The following is a 7,710-nucleotide window of genomic DNA, read 5'->3' on the forward strand; positions in this document are numbered from 1 at the left end:
GTCCCTGGAGGGGTTTGAGCAGAGCCTGGATGTGGCATCAGTGCCATGGTGGGGGGGACAAGGTGGGGTTGGGTCATGGGTTGGACTGGATGATCTCAGAGGTCTTTTCCAACCTGGTTGATTCTGTGATTCTGTAACACCCGGGGTGTTCTACCCATCTGCACCATGGCAGGAATGGAAAGGCAGGTGGGTCACATTGCTCCCAGGAAGGGGAAGTTCCTGCTGGAAAAGGCTTGGAGAATCCACTATAGGATGCTGTTTTGCATAGGGATTTGTCTGTAGCTTAGCATGGAAAAATGCATCCTGCTTGGACAAGCTGGTCCAAGTGGATCCCTGAGAGCTCCCTGTCAGTGGGACAGTGGGATTTTGGGGTGAGTTTGGTGCTTTGCCATGCAAACCCCACTGCCCCTATAGCAGTGCAATAGAGCAGGGGAAGATTCATGCCTTTACTTGACTCTTAAAAATGCCTTTCACCTGTGAAAGATGCTTTGGGGTGAAGTCAGATGGTTTAGGAACCTGAGTCTGTTCCTGCCCTGTAGCAGAGCTGGTTCCTTCTGTGGTGTCAGTGCAGCCAGCTGGGATGATCTCCAGCTTTGGGGAGATTGGTGGCATTGGGCCTGTCCCTGGTGCAGAGTCTTTGCTGGGACTGGAACAGACAGACACAGTGGTTTGGTGCTCCTGGGAAGCTGGTCAGGCCCAAACTGAGGGAAGGGGACTCAGTCTGGGGCTCCCTGTGAAACCACAAGGTATCCCAAAGCCTCAGTCCCAGCCTGGGTGCGGCTTCCAAATCCTCGTTTCTGAGGGATTTGGAGTAGAATTGGTACATCCAAGAGCAAAACATCCAACAAGATGCCTCTGTTTACCTAAATAACTGTTTTTGGGGGAAGAAATAAATCAGTTTAATTAAAACCAAAGCTCAGTAGGCCACACTTCCCCACACATGGCCATGGCTCCCCTGGGCACATTCCCGGTGTGGTCACGCTCAGCTGGGCCATGCAGAGCAGCACTAAGGTCTCACTTGCCTTGTGCTGACTTTAACCTGAAGCTGCTGCATTTTCCAAGCTGCTGAGGACCCATCAGGGTCCAATCCAGCCCCTACTTTGCTGCCTGCAGGCAGCTGGCCCAGGACAGAGTGGACAGAGCAGAGGTTCCAGCTGTTTCTCCAGCCAGGGATTGAGAGGCAGGATTTCGAGGTAGGTAGAGAGTGAGACTTCACACAGAAGTGGACTTCACTCCAAATTTTGGCCAGACCCTTTGCTTCCAGCACTGCAAATGAGGCAGATCAATTATTCTGAAACAGAAAGTGGAAATTACAGCTCCCCTGGCGTTGTTCCAGCCTCTTGGTTTGCTGGAAAACGTTCCAGCTGATGTTCTCCACGCACAGACTCCCCCTGGGATAAAAGGCATCCTGCTGCTTGTTTTCATGCAGATCCCTCCATCCCACCACCCTGAGCCTTGCCCAAGTCTGTGCTCGTGCTCCTGCAGTGCTGGGGAGCAGTTTGGTGGCAGTTTTGATAGCTGAGCTGCCCCATGCTCTCTGCACCCTGGGACAGGGACGTGGGTTACACAGGAAGAGATTTTTCCCAACTAATGTATTTCCCAACAACTCAGTTTCTTTTCCTGCAGCAGGACAGGCTGAGGCTGGTACAAGTTTTGTGATCCAAAAGCAGAGCCAAGAGCTGTGCCTGGGAGGGACAGTCCCAGGGTGAACCTCTGCCCTGATCCCACATCCTGCAGGGAGGACAAACCTTCCTTCAGAATTATGTCACAGGAGGGACGTGCTGAGAAGTTTCACTTCTTCAAGCAGCCGTCTTTTGGACAATTTCCAGATGAGTTCTGGTGATGAATAAGCACTTTTGCCCTGGAAAACTCTTTCCTCCCCCTCCCTGTAGCAGCACAGTCCTCCAAGACTAATGGCCACATTGCCTGAATTCCAGGAGAGCCACCTCCCCTCCTCTCCTCACCCCTCTGAGGGCTGACACTGCTTTCTGGGGGGATGTGGGTCTCCCAGGGGCTATGGGACACGTTGCCAGCTCCAAACCAAAGCCACTGCATGCTTCCCAACCTTTCTCTTGGTGGGGTTGCCCCTCTGGTCCTGTGGCTGGTGACAATCTGGGTGCACTGAGTGCAGCTTCTTTCATAATTTGTCTGAGGTCACCTTACATGGGGTTGTGTCACCTGCTCCTTTGGGGCAAACCCGGGGTTCCTGTGGCTGTTGGTGAGACTGTGGGTATCCCACAGCATCAGGACCAGTGTCTCCTGCCCAGTGCTTTCCCTGGATAATGGAATATCTCCTCCATGTGCAACCTCTGGCCATTAAGGTGCATTTCCTTTGCCTCTCTTTTGCAGCATCCCACCCTTCTGTTGTCCAGAAACTTTGCTGGGGCTGCTTGGTTTGTCAGGTTGTTGGTGTTTCCTGAGCCTTTGGGGCTCCAGCTCTGCCTTTCCTGCCTTCTTTTTAATTTTACCTCTTTTTTTTTTTTTTTTTAATAGTTTTTGTATGTGAGCTCCAAAAGGCAGATCTTCCCAGCTGGGGAAAGCTTGCAAGGATGTAATTCAGGCCTTTAGAAGAAGCAGTCATGACACATCTACGTGCATCTTCCCCTTAAAGACATGATGGACGTTGCAGGATGAGGCAGAATATGTGTAAAGCAATATAGCTCTAATCATATAGAGGCTAAAAATGGGCTGGAAAACACTCCCAGGGAGTCAGCCCCTGCCACAAGTCCCAGCACATAATTGTTTTTTTGTGGCATGCCTTGAGCATTAATGTGAAGGGATATTTTGGACTGAGAGCTGGGAACAGATCCCAGCGTGCCGGAGCCTTCCTGAGAGCTCCTGGCAAGGGCTCACTCTCCTAGAACACAAAATATTTGCAAGTCCTGCTGGGCTGCCTTCCCCTGGGGAGCAGTGGTGAGGACACTGGGCTGTGTGTGTGGATATATCCCTCTCCACGGGCTGGATGGGGCTCTGGGAGAACCCAACCCTTCCTCCACTGTAGGGTCACAGGGCCAAATGCCCGAGGTTTTCTCTCTGTGGAATGCAATCCCCCCGTGAAACGTGGGGGATTGGTTTTCCTGCTGTGAGCTGCCAAATGGCAGGGTTTGGTCTGGGAGTGAGCTCTGGGCAGAGGAGGAAAAGGGACAAATGGCACAGAGTCACCAAATGCCTCCTCTGTCCTTGCCCGGGCTGAGGTCCTGCTCTGCTGAAGAGATTTCTGCACCAAACACTCTGGACTCTCGCTTTGTATTGACTTGAAAGAAAAATGGGTGTCAAAATCTCAAAACCAGGCTCTTGGTGCCTAAACCCCTTCTGAAGGCGGGCCTGGCATTGTTCTGTCGCTGGCGGGGTGACTTCTCTTCCTTTCCCTGGGTTGTCTGCAAGTCTCAGGTGACTTTGCAGAGAGGGAGAGTGGGTGCCCTCCCTGTGAGACAGGGAAAAATGCCTCATCTTGGGAAGGAGTTGAAGCAGGGGCTGAATGCCCCACTTGGATATTGCCTTTTATTATTTTTGGGGGGGTTTTAAAAAAAAAAAATCCGACGTGAAACAAGGGACCCAGTTTTATCCAGTGGCTGGATAACATTTTATCCCAGTCCCTGGGAGCATCCCCGGCTTTGCTCAGTGGAAAACTCATTAGCAGCGCGTGTGTGATGAATGAGGCTCTGTTACGACACGGACGCTTCAGAGAGCAGCGAAGCCCCGCTGGGTTATTCAGGATTTCGTGGTGCTCTGGAAACATCCCGGAGGGGGAGCTGCTGGGAGGTGCCGTCGGAGCGGGCTCCGCTCAGCCTTCCCCGCTTTTCCCGTTTCCCTTTAAGGCTTCCTGGAGTGCCCGGCGCACTTTGGGCTGGAGTTTGTGAATGAGCACTTTGGAAAGGGATGGAGGGTGGGAGAGCTGGTGTGGGCAGGAGGCCCGGGACCCCTCACTGCTCCCAAACAGTTCTTCTGATGCTCAGGGAAGTCCAACCAGTTCGTTCCTCACTTTGGGCTTTGCCCTTGTGCCTCCACATTTTTCTTGCAGATTCCCAACCGAGCTTGGATAAAGTCTTTTTTTTTTTTTTTTTTCCAAGCTTTTTCTTTTTCCCCCTCGAAGTTTCCTCGTGCTAAAGGGAAACAGAATCTGGGGTCTGAATTCTTCCCTCCCCCAAACAATTAGTATCACATTGACTCGAGCACAAATATGCTCTCTGCAATCCAACGTAAAGAGCCGTGGAGCCAACAGCTCCTTCCAAGTGCTTTGTGGTGCTGAAATGAAGGACCAGAACCCGTGTCCTGCCCCAGCACTCGTGAGCAGCTCCTCAAGTGCCTGATCCTGCTGCTCCTGAGCACCAGCCCAGCGTCAGAACGGGGTTCCTTGTGTAACTGAGCTCAGAGAGCCCTCACGGGGGTAGAGCACGAGGAATAAGCAGGAACAAGCACCTTTCCCCGAGGTGGTGGGCTCTGTGTCGCCTCAGGGGCTGTTTGGGACCGTGTCCCCCTGGTTTGCTGGTGGCAGGGTTGTGTTTCTGTGCCTGGCTGCTCTCAGCAGCCTTTGCCTCTGGCCCTGGCAGCGCTGAACACGCTGAACACGGGCTGGTTGCATTACCCCGACCTTCTCAGGTTACAGAGCTTTTTGTCCCTGGGAGCTATAAAAAGCCAGTAGTGAAATTAAAACCACAACGGAGCTCCTGCCTCTGCTGGCAGGATGTTTCTTTTCCTCTCTAAATGGAGCAGAGGATGAGGAGGAGGGATGTGTGTGGCAGTGCAAGGAGTGTGTGTTTGCAGGAGGGGGAACAGTGTCAGGGCTGTGTCTGTCCATGTTCCACTCCCACCAACTCCCCAGGGAGCCACATCTCGTTATTTAGCAAAGTACCTAAAGTTAGGCAAGACAGACGTGGTCCACTGAGTCATTTAAGACCAAACTTCAATTATGACATCAGCAGAGAACCTCAGAGGTGCTCCTGGGTGGAGCAACCTGGGCTAGTGGAAGGTGCCCATGCCCATGGCAGGGGGTTGGAACTACATGATCTTTATGGTCCCTTTATCCCAAACCATTCTGGGATTCTGTGATATTCTCCAGCTGTGCTTCCCTGGGCATGAAGGTGGTCCAGATCTGACTGGATCTGGAGGATGTTTGGGGCAGAAGGTGGCCCCTGCTGTGTGGGACCATTTGTCACAATTTGTAAGCAGCTTCTGGTGCCTCCTCCTTTCCCTTCCTCTCTGCTGATTCTTCTCTGTTCATGTGTTGAGGACCAGCTCCAGGAAGGTGATGGAGAGCCCTCAGGACTCCCCCCCTGCCATCTCAAGGTGGCCTTGGTGAGCCAGGGTGGGGACAGTGGGCACACTGATAATAAGGAAGAGCATGTAAGGAAGAGGGAGGATGTGGAGTGAGGTCTGTTGGTGGAAATAGCAGTGGAGAATATAGGAATATGTGTCATGTCTTCCAAAGAGTGGTGGGATGCCTTGCTGGGTACTATAAATTCCCATGGATTTAAATTAGTGGTGTCTCTGGGCAATAAGCCAGAAATCTGAAGTCGAATAACTGAAAGGGGTTTTTTTTACCCCTTTGGAAAACATCAGTTTCTGGAAATCTCTTCCACCTGGGAAAGTATTTGTCCAGAAGGTTTCTGAGTTTTAGAGTGGACTGTCAGAGGGGGAGGGATGGACACCCACTGGTCAGACTGGCCTTGGGATGGGGCTGCACCCAGGTGCACCCAGCTCTGTGTCTTTGAGCTGAGCTCTGCCGTGCCCACCCTCCTGAGGTGTCCACAGTGCCCTGAGCTGTTCCTGGGAGGGATGGTGAGAAGGTTTGGAAAGGGTGAACGGTGTCCCAGATTGCACCAAAAAAGCCCTGGAACAAAACCAAGCCTGGAAACCTCATTTTGTTCCCACAAATTGCTGTTTCTCGTTGCTGTTTCTCCAGCTGCAGCACCACGACATGACCAGGCTCCGAGTGCCCTGCTGGGAAAAGGCAGGGATTGCCCAAGGAGGGGAGTCTCCTGGAGCAGCCTGGCTGCTTCATGGGTGATTCCCTGACAGAAGGGATGCTCCAGCCTCATCTCCTCCTCTCAGCTTTTGTTTCTTCCCAGCCTGAAGGACAGGGAGGTGCTCCGGTGGCAGATTTTCCTCCCTTCTCCTTGGCAGCTTCCTGGAACCTCTTGGGGGTGGTGTATCCCTGTGCTCCTCTGCTCCCAGAGCACGCTGTACTTTGCTTCCAGATGCTATTCCAGCTGTGTCCTGCCAGCACAGCCCAAGGCACAGCTTCCTGAGTCACCACTTTGCTTGGAATGAATTTAACCATCGCAGGGAGAGGTGACCTTTGGGATGGCTCTGTGGTGCCCTGCAGGGAATGTCCTGCCCTGCTGCTGGGCTGAACCTTCTGGCTTCAAGCCCCTGGACACCTCCAGGAGCTCTTGCTGCTCCTGGCCTCTCCATTCCCATTCCTGCAACAGCAGCAGAGGGAAACCCCATGGCTGGCAGTGATTTATCTGTGCATCCTGCATGGGGCCAGGGCCAGGGGGGTGAGTTGTTGCTGAGAGATGCAAACCCCTGTGTATTCTGTGCATTTCTGCACAGGTTTTTTTAACCCAAAAATAATTCCCAGCTTTACCAAGCCACAGGGCTGTTTCCCAGAGGAAGGCAGGAGTCTGCAACGGGGATCTTGAGATGGTGATTTGCCTCCAGCCCCACCAGCGCTCATCAAACCATCATGGGAGAGTGGAAGGCTTAGACAAAGTTATTAAAAAAAGCCTTGCTGTTGAGTAAAGAGGTGTAGAAAGGACTCCCTTGCTTTCTACACTCCTTCTCAGAGAAGGGTTTAAGTGCAGCTGAGTCCTCTTTTAGCCTTGGATTGTGTCAACAGTTAAAATTTAAGGAATTATAGAGGTGTGATTAAATCACTTTGTCCCGCAGGTTTTAGTGATGGCAAATCAGATATATTTCTTTGAAATGAATTATTTATTATGACAAATGAACAGACAAGTGAAGAGACTAAAGATCTTAGAACTAATTACTACAGAGTGTAACAGCTAAAAATTTACTAATAGAGTATAATATAGCATAAATTAGTAAAGTGCACTGTATCAATGCAATTATATTAAAGTAATTGTATCAAAGCCAAAAAAACCCACAGTCATTAAGTACAGATTGACACAACTCACCACATGAGACAGTGGGCAGATCTCTCTTTCTCCTAACCCCTGAGGAGTGACCATGAAGAGGTGTCCCTGCTTCGAGGGAGAAGCTCCACACTTAAGGAAGTCTGTGGAGGTATCTGCCATATGAAAGTTGGACTGGGCTTTTACAGTTATAAAGTGATGGACTGGCAGGCACAGATTTCCAGGCCAGTGAGCAGCTTATCTGTCAAATCCTGCTTCAAAGAGCAGGGGGTGTGTTTGAAGTCTGGGGAACCAGGCTGCTTTTAGCACAGTTCAACACCAAAGCAGCACCCTGGTGCCAAGCAGCAGAACTTGCACACTGGCCTGCACTGTTTGCATTCTCTGAGGGGATTCTAGGCATTTTTGGGGTGGGCCATCCTGCCACACCATGTTGTGCTTGTTCCCATGTGAACCTGCCTTCACACCTGTCTCCTCTGTGAGTGAATGACACCAAGGGCTGGAGGCCTAAAATCCGTCCCCAAACCAGGGGGCATGTGGGAAATGCAGGTGGCAATCAAAGGGAAAAGAGGGCAGCTAAATGTTCAAGAATATGGGTGTCACTTGGCACAGGTGG

The sequence above is a fragment of the Manacus vitellinus genome, unplaced genomic scaffold, assembly GCF_001715985.3.
Source record: "Manacus vitellinus isolate BGI_N305 unplaced genomic scaffold, ASM171598v3 scaffold_24_pilon, whole genome shotgun sequence".
NCBI classification, from domain to species: domain Eukaryota; kingdom Metazoa; phylum Chordata; class Aves; order Passeriformes; family Pipridae; genus Manacus; species Manacus vitellinus.